Here is a 25,416-nt window from a genome sequence, read left to right as displayed (position 1 = left end):
GGGGGTGATTTGTCAAGTGGGGGCCGAGAAAAAAGAGGGGTCCCAAAACGTGTTTTCTCCATGTTAATTTCCATAGGAAACTTTAGATAAGGCTACAGGTTGAACGGGTGAACAGAATTCCCCCAAATTTGGCAGGGAGAAGGGTCTTGGTCTAGAAAGCACGCTTTTGTGTATTTGGTGTACATCCGTTCAGTAGTTTTTGAGAAATATCGAAATTTACAGATATCGATATTTGGGAATTCTGCCATCCAATTGGCTGAGGCGTTACGAGCACGAACTTGCTGCTTATTGGTTGGGAGCGCTGAGAGCGGTTGCAACTAGGAAATGTTGGCCGCCATTTTGTGATTCTGTTGAAGCGAGTAAGGGGAAAAAGGGGTGAAAAAAGTAGGAAAGGGGAGGGTAGGAGCACTGTAACTTCTGAGGGGTGTTTAGGGTGTCTATAGAGGGGGTGCAAAGCGAACTCCTCATACCTACTGGTCTGGAAGTGCTGGGTACGGAAATTAAGTGCGTTATTGCGTAGAGTCTGATGCTGCTAAGGTGAGCTGCTGCGGGAGTCGGGGTTGAACGCGTGAGCCTAAACTGTGTGTCTTATGGTGTGAAGTCAGGTGCCCTCTCCGTTGCACCACACCTGTGGAAGTAGTGTCAGCATGTGTTTATACCTACTAGGACGAACTACTGACTGCTACTGGTTTGAAAGTCCTGGGGTACGGAAAATATGTGAGGTATTGTCTAGAGTCTCATGATGCTTAGCTCAGGTGCTGCCGGAGTCAGGGATGAAAGCGTGAGTCCAGACTGTGTGTCATATGCTGTGAAGTCATGTGCTCTGGCCGCTGTGCCACATCTGTCAAGTAGTGTCAGCATGTAGTTATACCTACTCGGAGGAACTTTTGTTTCGAACATTGTAACTTGTGTATGGTGCTTAGAGGGTGTTATACAGGGAGTGTGAAGGTAAATTTGCACGTATCAAATCAATACGGTATTTGTAAAGCGCAAACTACTATCCCCTATGGGTCTGAAGGCCCTCGAGGCCGGCATGGAAATTATGTGAGCTATTAATTGAGCTATTGCCCAGAGTTACATGGTGATGAGCTGAGGTGTCCAAAGGTGTCCTTCATAAGCATTTCCAAACCTACCCCAGTCAATGTGCCTAGGTAATTTACACCACAATGCACAATCATGAGGTCAGGGTGTGGAAGATGCAAAGGGGTTTTAACAAAAGGTAGCAATTGGTGCCACTTCAATCTTCTCTGTGCAAACCATTTAATGTCCACATTTTGTAAACCTAGGTCTAAGTCAATACGTCTGTCTTCTGCATACCTCTTGCACCAGAAAATATAGCTATGTCCTACGATCCAAACTAGCATTTTGAAGGTATGGCTGGAAGGTATGGAAAGATGTCTGTAGCTCATGCAGTTCCTTGGTAGAATAAGAGATATGTTCAAAGAAGGGGAAGTACTTTTTTTTGCCATACAAAACGATATGTGATTGGGAGATGAAAAGCATTCTTTTTTAAAAGTAGGGTGCACATTAGTTTTGTGGAAAAGCATCTTTGTGATTGGTGAAGAAAAAGCAGTTTCAACGTGGAGTACATATCATAGGATATAATTTGCTCAACTCAAACACAGCTGCTACTTGCATTTGGAAGGCACTCTTCGAACTTAAAACAATCGTGAACTTTTAACCTGCACGTGCCTTTAAATGTTCGAGAAAATGTTGCAAAAAAATATGGTTAAGTTTCAAAAAATTGATGAACTTTTAACCTGTACGTGTTGTAGAATGTTCTAGAAAGTGTGTTGATAGAATACGTTGCACTTCTGACTTCTATGTGTTGTTGAATATTTAAAAAACGGTTTATATGGAAAATTAAAAAGAAACCAATAGAGAGAAGTTTTGAAACCTAAAAGAATCAAGGAACTATTCAATTTGTTTTTTACATGTATTTATGTGTGGAGCAACAAAATTATAGACACAACAGCACCAGGAAGAGGAAGAAGCAGGGAGTGGGGGGACAGGGAGAGATGGGTAGAATGGCACACATGCACAATTAAGTACAGCACAAGTATAGGCAAACAATGGCCAAAATGAAACACACCAACAAGGAGCACAAGTCACACATCCCACCAACATCACACCACTGAACGAGCATAGAAGTGAAAACCACGCTGCATTCATACATGATGTGTACAAAGGCCGGTCTTTGGTGTTGTGGGATGTCTGCGACCGTGGTCATCATAGATGTGATGCCCAGCACGTGGCACATGGGCGAGTTCACTGTGTATTACATTGCCAAACAGCTGCTCCTCCCTCCCACAAGCTCCATACTTTTGTACGGTGCACTGTTGTATCTCGTGCACTCGTACGGCACACCACTGTAATGCCTATTCTCGCATGTCCTGCTACATTCCAACTACACCATCACAGTGCCGTTTGGAGGTGGTGCATGCCACTTTACAACATCGACTGCTGCGGCACTTGTGGCAGGCCACACCAGAACGCAGAGACACACTTACCGCACTTCCTGTACACTGACATGTCCGAGACACCCTGTTACCCTTGCCGGATAGGCACACCCCTGCGCTAACCTGTGTACCCCAGACCAGCACACGCCGGTTGTGCATGCAGGAGGATGCGTGCGTAGCTACCTGTCCAGGCTCACTGCCAATGCTGAGGTGACAGCACACTGTGCTGTTGCAGGGCTCATGCCTATCATGCTAAGACAATGAGCACAGGGACACACTTGCTCAGATGCGGGTTTGGGGGGCGTTGGCGGTCCTAGAGTTGTTGCGATGAGTCTTATGGCCCTCATGGGCATCCCTGCATCATGCTCATTGACTCTATGGCACCTGTGGGTGTTCTGGTGTGGCTCTTGGCTGTGTTCCCTTTCATGGTGCAGGTAGTTGTCCAGCTTAACACCAGCAGAAAGCAGGTGTAAAATCCCTGGTGCTAACGTGGCTTATCGCCGGAATTTGTTTCGCATTGCAGTTGGTGTGAAAGTTGTGATGTGATTTTTTTCATGTGCAGAACAATATACGAAATGAGCAGTGTATCTCGTCAAGATCCAGCACCTGACGCACTATTCCCAATCAATATAAATACAATGAGATTTCTTAATTGATTTTGTGTGTACACTGTAAATGCAGCCACTACCTCAGTGCAATTCAATACAGTATTTTAGTATTTAGAATAAATCGGAAAGGTGCACCTCGTGTCTTTTTTGCACGGGAACGGCTAGTATGCATTTCATTATCAGCACTTTAATAGAAGTAAAGTTGAGATAAATCTAACACACTATTCAGAAGTTGGTGCAAACTGCAGGCATCACCAGTATTCCCGCGATAAGTGCCCCAAAATTTAACACCATGGTGGACTCCATCAAATAACAGTAATAAGAACAAGAAAGAGTCACACAGCAGTTAAGAGAACAACCAAAAATGTTATACATTATTTTTTCAAACTTTAGTTTTTTATACACATAAATATGAACGATAAACTAATAAACAAAATGTATCAAAAATAATACAAAACAACAAGGTGGAACACTCCTGTGGGGACCATGGATGTCGACGACAGAGCATGGAAAATAAAGCACAAAATAAGGACGTGTGTAATGGGCATATCAAAGGAGAGAGACACAGAGAAACAGAGAAGGAAAAAAAAGCCAGAGAGAAAAAGAGATCAGAAGGAAAGACAGGGAGTGAGAAAGGGAGAAGGAAGAGAGAGAGTTAGAGAGAAAGAAGGAAAGAGAGAGCGAGAGAGAGAGAGAGAGAGAGAGGGTGAGACAGACAGACACTGCCGCCCCTGCGCATCCATGAGTAAATGCAGCCACTACCTCAGTGCAATTCAATACAGTATTTTAGTATTTAGAATAAATCGGAAAGGTGCACCTCGTGTCTTTTTTGCACGGGAACGGCTAGTCTGCATTTCATTATCAGCATTTTAATAGAAGTAAAGTTGAGATAAATCTAACACACTATTCAGAAGTTGGTGCAAACTGCAGGCATCACCAGTATTCCCGCGATAAGTGCCCCAAAATTTAACACCATGGTGGACTCCATCAAATAATAGTAATAAGAACAAGAAAGAGTCACACAGCAGTTAAGAGAACAACCAAAAATGTTATACATTTTTTTTTCAAACTTTAGTTTTTTATAAACATAAATATGAACGATAAACTAATAAACAAAATGTATCAAAAATAATACAAAACAACAAGGCGGAACACTCCTGTGGGGACCATGGATGTCGACGACAGAGCATGGAAAATAAAGCACAAAATAAGGACGTGTGTAATGGGCATATCAAAGGAGAGAGACACAGAGAAACAGAGAAGGAAAAAAAAGCCAGAGAGAAAAAGAGATCAGAAGGAAAGACAGGGAGTGAGAAAGGGAGAAGGAAGAGAGAGAGTTAGAGAGAAAGAAGGAAAGAGAGAGCGAGAGAGAGGGTGAGACAGACAGACACTGATGCCCCTGCGCATCCATGAGTCAATAATTACCTGGTGCCACCGGAGTGTGCAGCAGTGGGCACTCCACGTGCCCGTCAAAACTCCTCGCATCCCAGCTATGTCATTGAGTCTTGAGTCATGAATGGCGGAGACCACATCATCTTCTGCACGGCCCGGCAGATGTCACACATGTCGCTGAGTCCTGAGTCATCAATGGCGGAGACCACATCAGCTTTTGGGGCGCTAAGCCTGTGGAACTCAAGTCCGTGCCACGTGGTGGTAGGCTCCTGATGGCCATATGAGCTTCGGGTGGCACTAACCCTGTGCATCTGAAGCCTGCACCAAGGAGGTGGTAGGCCCCTGACAGCTATACAGATCAGGGTGCGACTAATCTTCTATGCAACTTTTCAAAGACTCTTCACGGTTAAGACACGTGGAGCGTCCGCCATCTAGTCAGCACCGGGAATAAAGGATGCAACGTTGTCGATCTAGTATATTTGTGTGGTCACATGGCCTGTGACACATGTGCTGGATGGGTGTGATGTGTGTGCAAACCTGCCCTCAGGGAGTGACTGTGAGATGTTGAGAACTAGACCACTGACCTGCACATCAACAGCGAGTACGCCTGCGTCAGGTAGCTATGTGGGGCCAACGTCGGAACGTAATCGGAGTGGCGTGGCATACAACGGAACAGGGCAGGGATAGCAACAATGACACGGACGGCTCGTAGTATTGCGTCTGTGAGTCGAGCGTACGGGCCGCAGCTGTCCCTCTGCGAGCCTGGTTGCGATCTGTTCATAACTCACACTACATAAGCATTGAAATACCATCTTGTGATTCAGTCTGCCAGCTGGCATCTGTCCAAGGCATTTGTGAAAGCATATCGGAGTTCTTTCTGTGATAGATACCCCTTTGAGGCTGCCTCTCCCCACATCAGCAGGTAAGGCACCCTCTTCCCACATTACCATCATACCCCCAACAACCTTCTTGGGCTTGGAAGTGTCCCTGTGCGGTTGGACAAAGAAGAATCTTAGTCATGTATAGATTTACATATTAAAAAAATTATTTAAAGAAACGAACAACAAATATGAGTGAAGGGAGTCTGGTGTTGTGGTCGCTGTCACGAAGTTGGGGTCACTGCCATTCAGGACTCAGGACACAGTTACACATGTGGGATTGGCTTGTGTTAAAGAGGGTTAGTGGGACTACGTGTCGGCGGCCTTGCATATCGAAATATGCCTTACTGATTATAGGGAGTGTGGTGCTGTGGTCGGTGCCACAGACTTGGGGTCACTGCCATTCAGGACTCAGGACACAGTTGCACATGTGGGATTGGCTTGTGTTAAAGAGGGTTAGTGGCACCAGAAGCATTGAGACTATATGAGCCTGTGATGATGGTTGGTGGGGACAGGCCGCACTGGGAGCAATGTGTCTTGGCTACTGGACTGCATCATGTGGAATCAGGACTCTATCTGAATTGTGAGGCCTGCTGACCGTAGTGTAGACCAGAGGTAGGGGTGAGCAAGGGCCCACAGGCACGTGTATACGTTGGTGGCCCCACCGGTCTGCGTAGTACAGGTTCAGTGGCACCAGGTGTCGCCGGCCTTCCATATGCAAATACCCCTCACTAATCGAAGGGAGTGTGGTGCTGTGGTCGGTGTCATGAAGTTCGCGTCACTGACGTTCAGGACTCAGGACACAGTTACATATGTGGGATCGGCTTGTGTTGAACAAGGTTAGTGGCAGCACGTGCTGTTGGCCTTGCATATGGAAATATGCCTCACTGATCAAAGGGAGTGTGTTGCTGTGGACTCAGGACACAGTTACACATATGGGATCGGCTTGTGTTAAAGAAGGTTAGTGGGACTACGTGTCGCCGCCCTTGCATATGGAAATATGTCTAAGTGATCAAAGAGAGTATGCTGCTGTGGTCGCTGCCACGGACTTGGGGTCACTGCCATTCAGGATTCAGGACACAGTTACACCTGTGGGATCGGCTTGTGTTGGACAGTATTAGATGGCACCACATGTCTAAAATTCAAATTGCGAGGTCTGCTGCCCGCAGTGTAGACTGCTGAGTGTTCGTTTGTACTTGAAAATGAATTTGGTGATTGTACTAAAGCTATAAATGATAGAAAAAAATGTTCAAGAAGAAAGGATACTAAAAGGATATTATGTAGATTTGAGGCCTGTAATAGTTACTTGCCTAGTGGACTCTGTAGTTAATGAATGAAGAAACAATTTTAATTGTGAGCCCTGCTGAGTGCAGTGTAAGCGTATGATGAAAAGATGATATAAGTATAGAATACACTGACGAAGTGTTGGATTTTCTGAGTACAATCTTGTTGTTAGAAATTAGTATTTAAAATTTGAATTGCGAGCTGTACTGCCTGCAGTGTAGACTGCTATTCCATGTTAGTTTGCATTTGAAGATTAATTTGATCAGTGTAGTAAAGCTATAACTGATATAAAAAAAAGTTCTTGAAGCGAGGATACTAAAAGGATAATTTGTAGGGTGTAGGACTGTGATAGTTACTTGCCTACTGGAGTCTGTAGTTGCATATGGAAATATCCCTCACTGATCAAAGGGAGTGTGGTGCTGTGGTCGCTGCCACGGCCTTGGGGTGACTGCTATTCAGGACTCAGGACACAGTTACACATGTGAGATCGGCTTGTGTTAAAGAGGGTCAGTGGGACTACGTGTCGCCGGCCTTGCATATCGAAATATGCCTTACTGATCGAAGGGAGTGTGGTGCTGTGGTCAGTGCCACGGACTTGGGGTCACTGCCATTCAGGACACAGTTACACATGTGGGATCAGCTTATGTTGAACAGGGTAGTGGCACCATGTGTCGCCGGCCTTGCATATCGAAATATACCTAACTAATCAGAGGGAGTATGCTGCTGTGCTCGCTGCCATGGACTTTGGGTCACTGCCATTCAGGACTCAGGACACAGGAGGCAGCGGTCAGGATGGGCGCACACCACATGGCGTTGAGTTGAGCTGCACAGTTAGTGGCACCTGGAGTACTCAACATGTGCGCACCCTGCGATGATACGTGGTTCCGGCGGGCCGAACTGGGAGCAATGTGCTTTGTATAATTTATTCTGGCTTGATGAGGCCACGTGGCAATGACTTATGGTGCAGTGAGTTAGTAGCACCTGAAGCACACAGCGTGTGTGTACCCTGCAATGATGCGTGGTCTGGGCGGGCAGCGCTGGGAGCAACATGTCTTGCGAACTGAACTGCTACATCTCCAATCGCAACTGCATCTGAATTGTGAGCGCTACTGTCCACAGTGTAGATCGAAGGCAATAGTCGGTACAGACATAAGTCTGCGGTGCTGTGCCGCTTGGTTTGCAGGGGGCCTGTGTCGAGGAGGCCCGCGGTTATGGCGGCAGCCACGTGCCAGGGTGAGGGTTGCCGCTGTGACAGACTCATTGGTCTTCCCACAAGTGAACCACCCATAGGGCCTGGCCTATTTATTCATACTCCTACGCTGGAGTGGCATACGTTGGAGCAGCCCACTCCGCTTCCGGGAGGGGCAACACAGCTACATGACCGAAATCTTCCCCACTGCCTGAGTTAACATGGTTGCATCCACTGTGCACTACACTACACGTATCAATAGTATATCTCCACATGCAGAGGTTTGTGCTTTGCATTGTGAGGTCTGTGCAGCACATCAGCGTTACACTTGGCATTGTGTGCTTTATTGTTGATGGGTGACTTGCCTCCTTCATATATAGTTGGTTGCCACATCTCCCAACATTCAGCTATTGTGTGGCTGATGGGCATGGTTTTTTGGGAAGGCCCGTTGTCCTGTTTTGCGCTGCCTCTGTGGTAGTGGGGGGGTGGTGCGGGGGGGAGGCTCTGATGGTAGTGGCGCTGGGTTTTGTGGCCTTGTAGGGTGTCGGAGCTGCATGTTCAGTAGGTCTATCACGTGTTTGTCTTTAGATGTGGCTGTGAGCTGGGTCCAATTCACGGAGTAGATAGTCGACCTCCTTACACCAGTTAAAGGATGATGTTCATTTGTTACTGCTAACTTGGCTTATCGCCTGCTTTTTGGATCGCATTGCAGATTTGGCTGGTCGTTGAAAATATGGGGAAGTGGTGTTTTTGTGTTGTTTTTGCACGGGAACGTCTACTTTGCATTTCATTAGCGTTAGTTGTGGCTCTCGTTTTTGGCGATTTTGTTGACGTAAGGTATCGATGGAAGAGTGGTGAGATTTGCAGTTGCAAATTGAGAATGGGATGATAATTAAAAAACACAGAAAAAAAAATAGGTTCAATGAACATTATAATTAGAAATTAGCATTTAAAAAACCTTTGAAATTCACTGAAAAAACTATAGGTTTCAGGCACGTTATAGTTAGAAATTAGCATTTAAAAAACCTTAGAAATTCAATGAAAAAACCATAGGTTTTAGGCATGTTATAGTTAGAAATTAGCATTTAAAAAACATTTGAAAATCACTGAAAAAACCATAGGTTTCAGGGATGTTATAGTTAATTGGACATTTCACTCATAAAAAACCATAGAAATGACCCTATTATAATTAGTTGAGCTAACTATAACTCGCGCCCCCGCAATGCACTGCTGATGACGTCACATATTACATCATTCATGACATGGTCAGTGACATCACTGATGACATCTCAAATGAAATCACTGATGACATCACTGATGACATCATCCACGTCAAAATCTGATGTACCTCATCAGACCCTAATATAATACTTGATACACCCACTCTAAAATACAGACTATATTTTTCGAAACCATGAACACACCAATGCAATAGAACCGAGGCACAAGAAACCTAAGAAAAAAACAAGAAAAACGCAAAAAGGGGGCATGATAGAAACACCCTGATCCCCTAGGCCTGCTCAGGTGGGCCCACAAGGACCCCCAGGGCCCAAAAAAGATATATTTTTTTTTTTTAATCGCCGAGAGTAGCGTACCACCGCGAATTTCGGCCGAAATGTAAAAAAAAAATGAAGCACGGGCTTCCGCGCTTCGTTGTTAATTAGCCCCCAGGGGACCAAGTCCCGGGGGCAATGTTTTTAAGTGAATGGGGGGCCCAGAGGAGCCCCCAGCCCCGGGGACCGCCAGCCCCGGGGCTTTAAAAAATTATGTGTGGGGGCTCACAGCCCCCCCCAGCCCCGGGGACTGCCACCCCGGGCTTTAATATAGGTGGGTGGAGGGGCTCAAAGGCCACCTCCCCGGGGCTCTAAATATTGAAATTGGGGGGTCCGTCACGGACCCCCCAGCCCCGGGGACTACCACCCCCCGGGGCTTTGTAGAATGTGGGAGGGGGGCCATGCGGGCCCCCTCCTGGAGCCTTGTCGTGGCCCTGGGGACCACCACCACAGGGCCAGCTCCTGCAGTGTCCCGGGGTGCCTACCCCCGGAACACTGTAGTTTGCTATGGCAGGGCGGGAGCCTCGTGGCTCCCGCCCTGCCATAGCAAACTTGGTTTGCATTTTGAAAGAGAAACCTGCTCTCTCTTTGCAAACCAAATTGTTTTTCCACACGGGGAGCTGCATCTTAGCAGCTCCCCATGTGGAAAAGCAATGCCGGCTCCCGCAGGAGGCGGGTAGCTGGCTGGGACCGTGGGGGGATTGAGGACCCCCCACGGTCCCCAACGAGAGGCCAGGCCCCAGGGGATGAGGTCCCCGGGGCCATAAGTGGCCTTGGGAGGGGGGCAACACAGCCCCCCTCCAAAATATAAAAAAATAAAATAAAGGCGATGCCCCAGGGGACGGGGTTACCGGGGCCGATTAAGTCCTTGGGAGGGGGGCCACGCATCCCCCTTCCAAATCATTTTTGTTAAAAGAAATAAAAAAGTGGTCAGGCCCTGGGGGATGGGGTCCCCAGGGCCAAAAAAATAAGAAAAGAAGGGGGGCCACACAGCCTCCCTTCTTTAAAAAAACAATGGAAAAAAACGGCATCCCGCGGAGGCCCCGCTCCCTCGCTGCAACACTATGCAAACGCGTTCCCTGGTGCGTTTGCAGAGGGGGAACTAATTCCCCTTGAATACTGTGGTCCCTGGGGGTCAACTAGCCCACCAGGAACCTCCAGTATGCGCCAGGGGGCTGCGTTGCAGAGAGGTGTTCTGTGGCTATGCCCCTTTTTACACCTCTCTGCAACGCAGCTCTGTAGCGCTTAATGGAGGTAGCTGGTGGACTAGTTGCACCCCAGGGACCCTCAGGATTCAAGGGGAGTTAATCCCCCAACTTAAAATGCGCCACGGGCACGTTTGCACAGTGGTGAAAGAAAGGGGCGGGGCCTGAGGTGATATGTGTGCAAACATGCCCTGTGGCGCATTTTAAGTTCAAGAATTAATTCCTCTTCAATCCTGAGGGTCCCTGGGGGCCAACTAGCCCACCAGGTACCTCCAGTAAGCGCCACGGTGCTGCGTTGCAGAGTGTTGTAAAAAGGGGCGTGGCCTCTGAACACCTCTCGGCAACGCAGCTCTCTGGCGCATACGGAGGTACATGGTGGGCTAGTTGGCCCCTAGGGACCCTTGGGAATGAGGAGGAATTAATTTTCCAACTTAGAACGCGCCACAGGGTGTGTTTGCAGACATGTCACCTCAGGCCCTGCCCCCTTCCTTCAGCATTGTGCAAACGCGCCCTGTGGTGCATTTTAAGTTGAGGAATTAATTCCTCATCAATCTTGAGGGTCCCTGGGGGCCAACTAGCCCACCAGGTACCTCCAGTATGCGCCAGGGAGCTGTGTTGCAGAGAGGTGTTCAGAGGCCACGCCGCTTTTTACACCTCTCTGCAATGCAGCTCTGTGGCACTTACTGGAGGTACCTAGTGGGCTAGTTTGACCCTAGGGACCCTCAGGATTCAAGGGGACTTAATCTCTTAACTTAGAACGGCCACAGGGCGTATTTACACAGTGGTGAAGGGAGGGGGACGGGGCCTGAGGTGACGTGTGCAAACACGCCCTGCGGCACCTTTTAAGTTGAGGAAATAATTCCGCTTCAATCCTGAGGGACCCTGGGGCCAAATAGCTCACCAGGTGATTCCAGTAAGCGCCACTGCGCTGCGTGGCAGAGAGGTGGTGCAGGCTGTGCCCCTTTTTACATCTCTCTGCAATGGCGCTTACTGGACGTACCTAGTGGGCTAATTTGCCCCTAGGGACCCTCAGGATTCAAGGGGACTTAATCTCCCAACTTAAAACGGCCACAGGGCGTGTTTACACAGTGGCGAAGGGAGAGGACGGGGCCTGAGGTGACGTGTGCAAACACACCCTGTGGCGTGTTTTAAGTTGGGGAAATAATTCCCCTTCAATCCTGAGGGCTCCGGGGGCCAACTACCCACAAGGTGCTTCCAATAAGCACCACTGCGCTGCGTTGCAGAGAGGAGGTCTAGGCCGTGCCCCTTTTTATACCTCTCTGCAACGCAGCTAGGTGGCGCTTAATGGAGGTACCTAGTGGGCTAGTTAGACCCTAGGGACCCTCAGGATTCAAGGGGACTTAATCTCCCAACTTAAAACGGCCACAGGGCGTGTTTACACAGTGGGGAAGGGAGGGGATGGGGCCTGAGGTGACGTGTTCCAACATGCCCTGTGGCCGTTTTAAGTTGGGAGATTAAGTCCCCTTGAATCCTGAGGGTCCCTGGGGGCTAACTAGCCCACCAGGTGCTTCCAGTAAGCGCCATTGCGCTGTGTTTCAGAGAGGTGGCCCAGGCTGTGCCCCTTTTTACACCTCTCTGCAACGCAGCTCTGTGGCGCTTACTGGATGTACCTAGTGTCACTCAGGATTCAAGGGGACTTAATCTCCCAAATTAAAACGGACACAGGGCGCGTTTACACAGTGGTAAAGGTAGGGTATGGTGTAGGAAAGTGGCTCTATATATACTAGATCAAAGTAAAATCAGCCGAACTACGAATTCCAATTTACTCACCTGTTATCAGAAAAGAACTTGAATTTCCTTCCATAGGCTAACATTGACTGGTTTCACTTGGAAATTCTTCTAAGTGTGGAGTTTTTGAACTTTAAAATATTCCTCTAAAATCAGCCAAACTACGAATTCCGATTTACTCACCTATTATCAGGAGAGACCTTAGTGCTGCATCTTTGAGCCCAGTACTGATCCTGAAAAGTAATTCTAAACGTACTTACCAGTAACTTGAATTTCCATCCATAGGCTAACGTTGACTGGTTTCACTTGGAAATTCTTTTATGTGTGAAGTTTTGGAACTTTAAAATATTCCTCTAAAATCAGCCGTACTACGAATTCTGATTTACTCACCTGTTATCAGGAGAGACCTCAGGGCTGCATCTTTGAGCCCAGTACTGATCCTGAAAAGTAATTCTAACCGTACTTACCAGTAACTTGAATTTCCTTCCATAGGATATCATTGCTTGCTTTTTGCTGAAAACGTTTCAAAGTGTGGAGTTTTTGAACTTACAAATATTCCTCTAAAATCAGACGAACTACGAATTCTGATTTACTCACCTGTTATCAAGAGAGACCTCAGAGTTGCATCTTTGAGCCCAGTGCTGATCCTGAAAAGTAATTCTAACACTTATAAATTCAGCCAGGCACTCTCCTTGCAGTACTCTAATCATTCAGTCAGTATCCAAGTACTCATGCAGCGAGACATTAGCACATGGAATGCCTCAAACGCCTATCCACTATGCATGCAGTCCTCTAACCACCTACACACTTGTCTTTTACACCTTCAATTCCCCAGTCAGTATCCATACACTTCCAGCAAACACCCTGTCACTCCTCTTGCACTCCTCTAGTGACCCATTCAGCATCATGTACTAATCCATTCGCTGCGCCAAAACCCAACCACTTAGAAATTCATCCAGGCACTCTCTTTGCAGTACTCTAATCATTCAGTCAGTACCCAAGAACTCATGCACTGAGCCAGGCCTTAGCACATGGACTGCTTCAAAACCCTATCCACTATGCATGCAGTCACCTAACTAACCAACACACTTATAGTTCTGCACTTATACATTCAAGAAAAACAACAATATTTCAGTTTCAATATTTTCAAAAACATTTTTATTTCCATTTATATTTAAAATATATAATGTAATTTTAAAAATAAAATATGTTAAAAAAAACAGCTGAAATATGTAGAAAATCAGTATAAAAAAACATATAACTATTATTACATTTAAAAATTATCATTTAAAAAACCTTCGAAATTCACTGAAAAACCATAGGTCTCAGACATGTTATAGTTAGGAATTAGCATTTAAAAAACCTTAGAAATTCACTGAAAAAACCATAGGTTTCAGGGCTGTTATAGTTAGCTGGATATTTCACTCGTACTAAACCATTGAAATTCCTCCGTTATAGTTAGTTGTGCTAACTCTAACTCGAGCGCCCGCAATCCACTGCTGATGATTTCACATATTACATCATTCATGACATGGTCAGTGATATCACTGATGACATCACTGATGACTTCTCAAATGACATCACTGATGACATCACTGATGACGTCATCCACATGACAATCAGATAACCTCATCATACAGTAGTAGTAGTATAACACTTTATTCCATATAAAAATATCATAAAAGTACGAACATAATTGATTCATCAATAATCAGTAAAAGTCCATCATTGTGCCACATGTGACAATATAAAAATAGAATTAAAAAAAAAGAATATATGCAAATTAAAAAAAGCCATAAAATCGCTTCCTAATTTGGCAGAGCAAAATTCACATGTCACTCTAGAGGCCTAGCTCTGGTTAGGCCTCAACAATTTGATACGCGTCAACCATGCACACCCCAAAAATTTAGCTACCCCACATACCATGGCAAGGGAAGAGGCATCTGTAAGAATAGAGCGCAACGCCACCCTAAAATCCCGAAAACCCAAATTTCTGCAAATTGGGCTAAGCCATTTCCTCCTTGCCGGCCTATTAGCCGGGCAGGCAAAGAGGAAATGGGAAATGGATTCATTGGGGGCGCAACACCCGGGGCAGTTGGCAGATGTTACGCTCTGTTTTTTCCAACCCACTACTAGAGCGTTGAGTGGGAGGGTTCCTACCCTAAGCTTCATATAGAGTGTTCTATCTCGTGGGGATTGTATAAAGTCGAGATACTGCTCAGTTTTAATGTAAGGCTTGTGCTCCAGGAACTGATCAGTAAGGATCCCTCGATTGGGGTTTCGATCTTCCTCTCCCTTCACCCAGTCCCAATAAGCTTTTTTAATAATTTGCTTTGCGGGTGGAATCTGGCTGGACCATGCCTTCCCATAACCAATTTCTATGGCCAGCTGCCTTAAATTGCGGATCTATTTGATCTTGTTACTTGCTATCTAAATTGATAATCTCGTTCAAGGCAGCGGCATAGCTGGCCAGTTCAGGGGTGCGTCTCAAGCGAACCCAAAAGAGCAACGGGTGCAATCTTACTATGTCCTTGATAGAGCGTTTCCCCAAATCCCTACAAAGCGGTGTCAGGGGGGTAGAAGATGGTAGAGAAACCAGTCCTCTGTAGAAATGATTCTCATATCTCTCCAGATCACTGATATTCTCAAACGCCCATAGCTCTGCCCCGTATAGTGCTGAGGGAAGGGCCTTCCCATCGTAGACCACAAGGGCCGGAACAACTGGTCTGCTAAAGGAAAGTCGCTGCTCTCTTAGAATTGCCCCCGCCACCCTCTTATGGTTAAAGAGCATTTTCGCTAGATGGCTGTTCCATTTCATCTTATTGTTAATCCTAATGCCCAAGTAATCAAAAGAATCTACAATATCTAGTGGCATGCCATTGAGTGTGATCCCATTCCTAAAACGTTTGGATGGGGATAGTGTCATTAGTTTTGTTTTGGTGGTATTTATCACTAATCCCCGTGCATCGCAAAACTGACTAAACCTATCTAGCAGCTTTTGCAGGCCACTTGGACTTTTAGACATCAGAAGGGTGTCGTCGGCGAAGAGGAGAGTAGGAGATTTCTCCCCTGCCAGGGTTGGGGCATCAGATGGGTCCTCTCTCAAATGGTCAACCACCCCATTTATAAAGAGAGAGAACAGAGTTGGAGCCAGCACACAACCCTGGCGTACTCCCCTATTCACCGCCACCCTTTCTGTCAGCTGACCCTGATTACCCCACCTAATTTTGGCATAGTTCCCCTCATGGAGACGCTTAGTAATATCAAGGATCAAAGATGGAAAACCCAGGACGGACAGCACCTGCCAGAGCCTGGCACGAGGGATCAGGTCAAACGCTGTCTTAAGATCAATAAAAGCCAAATATAGGCTACCTTTCCCGATGACCACTACTTTCCAGTAGATCATATAGAAACGAAAGACCTGATCCATCGTGCCCACCCTCTGTCTAAATCCTGCCTGAAAATGCGAAAGCACACTGCCATCGTCCATCCTCGACCTTACCCTCATAAGGAGGACCCTGCCAACCACCTTCTGTATTATGTCAATTAGACTAATTGGCCTATAGTTGGCAGGATCCTCCCTGTTCCCCTTTTTAAATATGGCTACCACTTCAGCACCCTTCCAAGAATCCGGAACAGGGTGATCTCTAGCAATTAAATTCGATATGAGCATCACGCTTTCACGTAGAAACCTAGGACAGGACATTGGAATCCGTACTTCAGGAGGGGTCCACCACGCTCTTTACACCAGAGCGCCCAGGCTTAGGGCCTTGTAATTGTTGGTTAAAGTTAGGGCGACAGATGCTTCCTTTCTTGAAGTGCAGGGTGGGGGGTCGGGGTTGGGTATTCGTTGGTTGTTCCTCCTTGGGAGGGTGTTTTGTTTGGTTTGGGTTTGTTCTCCAATGAGCCTCTCATGCAGCACCACACCACAAGTGTCGCCACGCTACTCCATGCAGACACTGACACGCACTCCGCCGTCGCTCGTTTTCCGCCGCCGTCCGCTGGCTTCCCCTAGCGCGAGATCCGTAGTCCCTCTGGGGCCCGCATGCTCCTTGCTCCCTCCTTGCGCACCCACACCGTTGGGTGTCTTCCCGGCATCCCCTGGCCGCTTCACTCCTAGCGCGACCCGCTCCCACCACTGTCATGGATGACCTAGCTCCCAAGGCCCAGGTGCACATCCTGTCCTTGAACGTGAACGGCCTGTTGGATAGGCTGAAGCGCACCGCCATCCTTAAATATGCCCAGCGCGCAGAGGTAGATGTGCTCAAGAAACCCACCTGCTTGGCGAGAAATGTCCCTTTCTGGCACGCTATGGGTATGACCGGGTGTGGCACTCCGGGTTCTCGCGCGGATCGCGGGGGGTCGCCGTCCTGCTGCGCCGCTCCCTCCCTCTTGTTTTTACCCGGGTGATCCACGACCCCCACGGAATGGGGATTGCCGTTTGCGGCACGCTTGATGGTCGGCCGATCAGCTTCCTGTCGCTCTACGCGCCGCCCTCCGGGCTGTCTCAGGCTTTATCTCATGTCGCATCTCTGCTGGCAACTCTCCCACCGGGCACTATTGTTCTTGGGGGGGATTTCGACGCAGTCTCGGCCCCGCAGCTCGACTCCTCGGGACCGGTTTCAGACTCCCGCGCCGCGCGGGCGAAGCAGCTGGCGGGTTGGACGGAGGCTCAGGGCTTGTGCGACGCATGGCGGATCTGGCACCCGCACGCACGTCAATACACTCATACTTCGGCCGCCCATCACACCCATGCACGCATTGACGCAATCTTCGTCCCCCCGCCGATTGTGTAGGCATCCCGGACATCCGCATCCTCCCCAGGGGGATATCTGATCACTCTCCGGTCCTCCTGGGTCTGGGTCCCCCGCGTGGTCCGCCAGATGTGGCGCTTTAAAGCTTGGTTCCTCCAGGACAGGATGCTCCGTAGGGAGGTGGGGTCCGCATTGACGCACTATTATGGTGACAACGACGGTTCGGTCTCCTCGGCGGGCACCCTCTGGGAGGCCTGTAAGGCCACCATTAGGGGGGCTGCCAAGGCGCACGTGGTACGGCACCGCCAGACGCAACTGCAGCAGCTCACCACCTGTGAGGCCCGAGCGCTGCGACTGGAGCAATCTCTCTCCGAGTCCGGTGATCCGGACGGGACTCGGCAACTGCGACTTCTGCGTGATGAGATTCGTCAACGGTCGCTTGATGTGGCCAAGCTCCTCTGGCAATCCTCGCTGGCGAGGGTGTACGGGTGGGGCGATAAGAACGGTGCGCTGCTGCATCGGCTGGCCACTTACCCCAGGGCATCGCGCATCATCCCGGCGGTCGCCGACTCCGATGGCGTGCTCCAATCTTCCTCCGTGGCGATAGCGGAAGCCTTCGCCCAGTACTATTCGCAGCTGTATCAGGCACGAGCACCGGACCTTTCCCTGGCCTCTCTGCTCGCCGCTAGTAACTTACGACTTAACCAACTTAGGCCAGGAGACTGGGAGAGTCTGGAGGTGCCCATTTCTCCTGAGGAGATCGGGGATGCGATAGGGCATACGTCCGCGGGGAAGACCCCGGGACCGGATGGCTTCCCCCAGGAGTTTTTTGCCACCTATAAAGATCACCTGGTCCCGCGGCTGTGTGATCTCTTTGCGGAAGCGGTCGAAAAAGGCTCCTTCCCTCCGGAAGCCGACATAGCCACGATTGTGGTTCTGCCCAAGTCTACGCCGCCACCCAGTGATAGGTCGGCCTTCCGGCCGATCTCTCTTATTAATACTGATATCAAGCTTTACGCGGCAGTCCTGGCCCAGCGGCTCCGGCCCTTTTTGTCGTGCTTGGTCCACCCGGACCAATGCGGCTTTATGCCAAACCGGGGCACTCGCCACTGCCTCCGTCGCCTTCACGTGGCCTTGGCTCACCGCCATCGCTTACCTCCATATCTCACCCTCCTGCTCGCTGATTTCAAAAAAGCTTTCGACTCGGTTGGGTGGGCCTACTTGTTTGATGTCCTGACCCACATGGGTTTCGGCCCCAAGTTTGTCGGAATGGTACGGGTCCTTTACGCGCGCCCCCGCGCCAGAGTGTTGGTTAACGGGGCACTGTCGGGGCCGGGGGACGCGGCAGGGGTGCCCACTATCGCCCCTTCTCTTTGCGCTTGCGATGGAGCCCCTTGCTGCCCTGATCAGAACGGATCCTTTCCTCCAGGGCTGGGAGTGGCCGGGCATGGAGGCGGACAAAATCGCCCTCTATGCAGACGGCGTCCTGTTGTACCTTGGTAATCCGGCGCGCTCGGGACAGCGCGCACTACACATCTTGGGCCGCTTTGGCAGCGCATATGGCCTCTACTTAAACCCGCGAAAATCGGTCCTTGTGCCTCTGCACCCCTCCCGGGAATGTTTTGACTGGCAGGACACTATTCCCCTCCGCCGGTTGTCCTTCAAATATCTGGGCATCTGGGTCTCCCTTCTCCCGGAATTGAGCTGGGCACTTAATGTGACCCCCCTGGTCAAGAAAGCCAAGGTAGATCTGGCGAGATGGCAATCACTCCCGCTCAATCCGCTGGGGAGGGTGGCCCTATACAAAATGATGATTCTCCCCCGGTTCCTTTATGTGTTGCAAAACACTCCCTTGTCCTTTCCAAGGCCTTGGTTTCGCGAGCTGGACGGGATGGCGACCAGATTTCTCTGGGGTGGTGGGAGACCGCGGTTGGCCCTGTCGGTATGTCGCCTGTCCACCTTTGATGGGGGTCTGGGCATGACCGATCTCTACCTCTACTACCTGGCCACCCGCCTCCTGGTCGTCCATGATTGGTTTGGGGGGGGATGGTCCGATCCGGCCTACAGAGTGGAATTAGAGGACCTGGGTTTCTCATGTATTCAGGACCGCCTGTATGGCGCCCCCGTCCCCGCCTCCTGCCCAGACATCACCAAAGCGATCTTCCTGGCTTGGCGAGCGGCGCTTCGCCACACCCGGTGGACCGGGAAGCTGACTCGCGCCACCCCCCTCTGGCATGGGACATGGTTGCGGGACGTTGCGGAACTGGAGGGCTTTAAATCATGGGATCTACTCGGCATCTCCCAGCTGGGAGATGTCTGGCGGGGGGGACGCATGTGCTCATACTCAGAACTGCAGGCGCGCTTCTCCCTCCACTCATCCCAATTTTATAGATACCTCCAACTGCGACACTCCATACGCACTTACACCCCACTGGACATTAGGCTGCCGGAACACAGCCCCCCCGGAGGCTCAGGTCATGCTGGGCAACCTGGGGAGGGGGGTATTTCCAGGATATACCGTTCTCTTATTAACAATACCCCCATGTCCCGGGAAGGCCTAAAGGAACGATGGGAGAGGTGGGTGGGTCCCCTGGACGAGGCCGACTGGCGGGATGCCCTTATGGCCCCCAGGCTGGTGGCGGCCTCCGCCAAACTGAGGCTTATTCAAATGTATTACCTCCACACTGCCTACCTCACACCGGCTTGCCTGCACCGTGCGGGCCTCTCCGTTGACGCAGCTTGCCCCCGTTGTGGCTTTGAGCCGGCCGACTTCATCCACATGGTGTGGTCTTGTCCGGAACTGGGGGGGTACTGGAGGGGCATAGAAGCCGAACTCACAGAGGTCTTGGGGTGGGAGGTGCCACATGACCCTAGACACACCCTACTGGGCATCACTGAGGGCCTGGATGGCACACGCGCAGAGAAGTTATTCCTCACGACAGCGTTAATGGTAGCGAAACGTGACATTGCAGCGGCATGGAAGCAACCGCAGCCGCCTAGCTTGGCCAAATGGAGCACCGTAGTGGACTGGTGTGCGACACAGGAACGGACTCTCTACCAGGCAAGGGGCTGCCAAAAGAAATACCGTAGGGTCTGGGGGAAATGGTTGGGCAATGTACTATGAGCGTGCGGTTCGGGGGGGAGGGGACGGGGGAGGGTTTCGGGGGGGGCGGGATGTGGCGTGTTCTCATGCTATGTTGTTGTATGCTGGTGGTTCGACAGGCTCAAAGTTTTTATGTTGTATCACTCAAAACAATAAAAACTTGTTTATCAAAAAAAAAAATTCAATATGAGCAAGATGAAATCGGCCCATAGCTTTGGTTCTTGCAGGAGGAGATCGCCGGGGATGCCGTCAAATCCCGCCGCCTTTCCTGAAGCTAACCCAGTGATGGCAAGGGAAACCTCATTGATCGTAAAAAGGTCAGGTGAACTAACAGCCTCAGGAATAGCGACCAACAAGGGGTCCTCCAAGGATGGGGGCGCTTCTCGCAGTTGGGGGATAAGGAGCTGTCACCGTCACAGTACAAACCAAGGAAATGTGAATGCCATTGCTGTTCCGTGATATGATTAGGCATCGGATCAGCACCCTTGCTACTGCCTCTATGAATGAGGCCCCAGAACAGTGTGGCATCTTTCAAAAGGGAGGCAGATTTGAGATCCTGCCAATGCGCTTCTTCCCAAATACGCTTGGCTTGCTCAATTGTCCTGGCATACTCTTTCCTAGCAGATCTAACTGAAGAGGTGTTATTGCTTTGAAGGGCCACAGATAACATGCATCTCTTTTCCCTGCATACACTTGTATATCACAGATTGGAGGGCCTAGAGTTTTTTTTATACGTGCAAGACCCCGTTGTAGAAAAAAACATTCCCAACTTTTCAATAATTTATTGATAGAAATTTGGAAGGGGAGAGTTCTGAGCTCCCTCAAAGGTCTCCCTGTACAGATCAAGCTCTAAGGACTTTTGCTCTATCAGGTCTCTTATTTTGCACAATGTGTCTTCCTCGTGTGAAACCCTATGCCATTTAAGGCGTCGGTTGCAGTTAGAAGGCACCACTTCTTTTGTTAGCAATCTCGCTTCATTATGGGACCTGGAAACTGTCCAGTTATTACTTAAAAGCATACATAACGAATTATGATCACTATCGAAGGACAGTATAATTTCCATATCCAGTAAATCATGCCAAAGCCGTATATCCAACAGGATATAATCAATCCTTGACGGGCAGCTGGGCCTATTATGTGTGTTGGCCCCACACAAGTCAGAGCGTGTCCTGCCATTTACAGCTCTTAAGTTGTACTCCACTGTTAGGGCACTCATTTGTATGGCCCTTTGGGTCCATTTCTTGATTGGGGCCAGACTAAGGGGAGGAATTGCAAATTTAATGTCCTGCTCACCAATGCCCAAAACATCCTCAACACAAAGGGGTCCATAGGTACAATTGAAATCCCCTGCCACAATAGATACTGAGTTGGGATTAATGCTGGACAGCTCGCTCTCTAATACTGATATAGTTGAAGAAGATTGTGCCCCGGGAGACCCTCTAGCATAAACATTGAATATTTCCAAATTAAAACCATTTTTGGGGCCTTTCACCGTCAGATGTAAAATGTCGTTTGAGGGAGTTAAATGCATACTAGTTGACCAGTTTAGAGAAATGTTTAGCCAAATGTGGAGCCCCCCTGCTGGTCGACCTTTCCCTGATCTATTGGCTGGGATGATATAGGTAATAAATCCAGATTTGTGAAGGGTACCAAACTCCAAGTCTCCTGAAATAGGCAGATATCTTGGTTATCTATAAAATTGTTCCACTCTGGGAGCAACATTTTTTTTGCAGCCCTGCTATGTTCCAGGAGAGAAAGCAAATTTGCCCTGGACTACTACCCGCAGGTCGAATACCTCTATTTCTTATGTGTCTACTGCAATCGGCCATTAAACTCCTCTGCTCCACTCTCCCTGTCTCCCTGTTACCTCGACAAATAGCTGCATTGACTTTTCCCTCCTCTTTTAATTTGGTGCAAAATGCTGATGGCAAAGTTATATCCAGTCAATCGACTGAGCTCAGGCCAGACTCTATTCCTTCCCCATCTAATGTCCATAATTGGGAATTACGAAACTGAATTGCCGAGTGCTCGGGGAGGGAAGTGCGGAATTCAAGTGCAACCAGATTCCCAGCAATTTCAGCATTAAATAGCTGTATCTCAATACAATCTGTCAGCGAGCCATCTTTTTTGATCCTCCTTACTTTTACCACATCCTCCCGTATTACTGACCTACATCCCCTCACATATCTTATCCAATGGATTACTTTATTATGGAGGGATTTGTGGCTTTCGTATCTATGGGGATTCACAATTTTTGGGACCTTGGTCATGTAAATTGTAGAAGTATGGTTCCTTGTGTATATATTGCCCCTTGTGGACCCTATGCATGCCTGGTCGAACTGCCCTTCCCTGGTCACAACGGTACTATCAAATTTGGCTCTTATAGGGTGCCAATCTGATACCCTGCCCATGTTACCCTTGTCACGATCTAAATCAAAAAGTGTATTGGTTTTTCTATGGGGAATAGAACTATCAGTAGGGAACTGAGCTTGGGACGCGTGGCCAGTTACTGGCCCAAGCCTAGCCTCCTTAGAACTCCTTCCCACCAACTCCCTGTCTGAACTAATACAGGTGGGTGGGGGGGTAGTGGCTAGGCCAGGTGGCCTGTGCCCAAGCACATCAACCTTCTCTCTCAACAGAGCCAGTTCCCTTTCAAGGAGTTCCACTCTATGACGAAGAGCATCATTTTGGGAGCCACACAAACTGCATTTTGCTGGACTAGCAGAGGGCTCGATCACACCTACTTTACTCGGGGTAGAAGGTAAGCTGCTCTCGACGCTGGAATCTAAAACTGCATACCTAATTGAGCAGGGTAATTGGACAGTAAAGCAATCACGTTGAATTCCCTTACTGGTGGCTCCTATAGAGTCACTTGGACCTGGGTTATTTTGTGTGGAGAGGGGCCCTGAACTATCCTCCACTGGGCTGTGTAATTCGCAAATGGAAAGCTTTTTAGATGGTTTCTTTTTAAACATTGCGGGAAATACTTTTTCCTTTGGCTGTGCTAATACTGATACTTCCTCAGGATTATACACACTGACAGCTAAAGCAGTGTTATTACTAGTACCCAAAATATCTTCACAGTCATTCACAATTGCTTCGATCCTAGTTAGGACACAATTGCTGGCCGCATGGGAGACTTTCTTGGCTTTTTTCCCTCTCCTACTTGAGAGTGGGCCCCCTCCCTCCTTAGCTTCCTCTTTCCCATTAGGATATTTCCACTGGACAACAAAAATAAATGCACAGTCACTAATATCGGCTTGGACGTCTAGCCGGTAAGACCGGCCTAGTTGCAGCAAACGGTACCTGCAATCGTGTACTCGTAGGTCGAATATCAGAGGGAAGGCCCAGCCATGCCTCCTCCTGGCGATGACGGGCGCAGACGGGCCGGCCCTTGGCCCGGGCTTTGCCCGGGCGCGGCCCGGGCATGCGCACGCGCGTCCCGCGCTGCGGTAGTGCTGGTCAGCTTTTGAATCCCCCGGCACAGTGGTGACTCATTAAGCGTGCGACGCCCAGTGTCTTCTGGGGACTGTGGTCCACAGAAGGCCGTGCCCTCGCGGCGTGGCCCGATGGCCAATGTTCCGGCTGGCCGTTCCCCTCACGGCGCGACAGGCAGAATCGCAGCGGTGGATTGAGGTAGGAAGAGCCGTTCCCCTCACGGCAGGATCACCAAATGCAGCGCGCGTCCCCATCATACAGTAGTATAACCTTTCACCACTCACAGTAAAATACAGAGTACCATATTTGAATCCATTGACACACTAATACAAGTTTCTAAAAACCCACTCAGTGATTCCTAGATGTACACACATCTAATCACTTACCTATAGATTCACTCATACATGCTGTCAATTATCAATAGAACACTATCAAATATACTTATACACCTATATCGACATTGCACACCTTCACACATCCTATTCACTTATGCAGTCATCCTACTCACTTATGCAAACAATGGATCATACTTACATTTACTCAGCTACACACTTATACAAATACCACTTCATGTATTCATATAGATAGTAACTCATACTTAGTGTGTTATAAAATCACTATTACAAGTACACAGTTATCCATACAGTCACTCATACAATCACCGTGTCTTATTTATAGACAACAACTGGCACATACACTGCCTTTTATTTTTCTAGTTTATTGGACATGTACTATTGAGAGATATATTTGCTCATCACCACACCCATAAAGATATTCACTCATCCAAACAACTGTTATAACATGTAGTTTTAACCTCATATACCTACTGAATCAACTATTCACACATCTTTGGGCACAACCCCACCGAACCACACTCATATTCACTCTCCGATACAACTACTCAGTTAACTAATCAATAACTAATATAGACTTTCACATAGCTAGTAACCAACTGGTGCAGCAGTTTACACAACAACTGACAAAGTGATACAGATATTCACACAGTTTATTCACTATCCAATATATTTAGTGAGACACTATAAATTAGTCAAGTAAACAGTCAATCCCACAGCTACTAAATCCTTCATCCAGATATGTATATTTATATATACACTCATTCTTCAATGCAGATTGCTATATAGATATAATACATATTTAAATAACGAACCAAACCACATTCACAGGATGATGTCATCAGTGATGGCAAAATATCAAGTATGCATTTAAAATTGAACTGCATGTACCAGGATGCAAAGGGGCGAACTGTGCTGGGAGGTAGCAGTGTGTTCCCATCCCCCTTCTGTAACTATTAAAACATTTAATTTAAAAAGGAACAACATGAAGGGGTTCATTTTGCCATAGAAATTATGGTTAGTGCTGTAGAAAGAAAATTTAGGGCATGTTTTAAGTGAGATCTCAAATCCTCTTCTATTTCATTCGAAAATTCTGACATGCAGACTGAAACAATCACTTTCATTACCAGCAGTAGACTTCCAGTCAACTCCCTGGTGAGCAGTAGCTTTACTACAGTGATCTAATGAACAACTAGAGTGCTAACATTCTGATTTTATGGCAAATGTGTGACACATCTGAATGCTTTCTTGATAGAATCAAAGTAAAAACTGAAAGCATTTCCTACTGAGGAGACTGCAGTAAATAAGGAAATTAGGAAACTTCATAATAAATAAGTCACCCAAGATGGCCACCAGAGAAAAAGAGCCCAAATGTAGCACAAATATCACCCAGATGTAGCCCACATATAGCCCAATGACAGAAGTGTGCAAAACACTTTTTATTTTTAGTG

General features: G+C 48.3%; 1 protein-coding gene across 1 annotated transcript in view; it reads left to right on the top strand.

The window, feature by feature from the left end:
• Positions 1-25,416, top strand: part of LOC146822224 (antileukoproteinase-like) — a 371,091-nt gene that overhangs the window by 149,654 nt on the left and 196,021 nt on the right. The window lies entirely within an intron of this gene.

Source organism: Triturus cristatus, chromosome 6, assembly GCF_964204655.1.
Source record: "Triturus cristatus chromosome 6, aTriCri1.1, whole genome shotgun sequence".
In the NCBI taxonomy this organism is placed as follows: Eukaryota; Metazoa; Chordata; class Amphibia; order Caudata; family Salamandridae; genus Triturus; species Triturus cristatus.
Note: the sequence above shows the minus strand (reverse complement) of the source record. Positions and strands in the feature narration are given on the sequence as shown.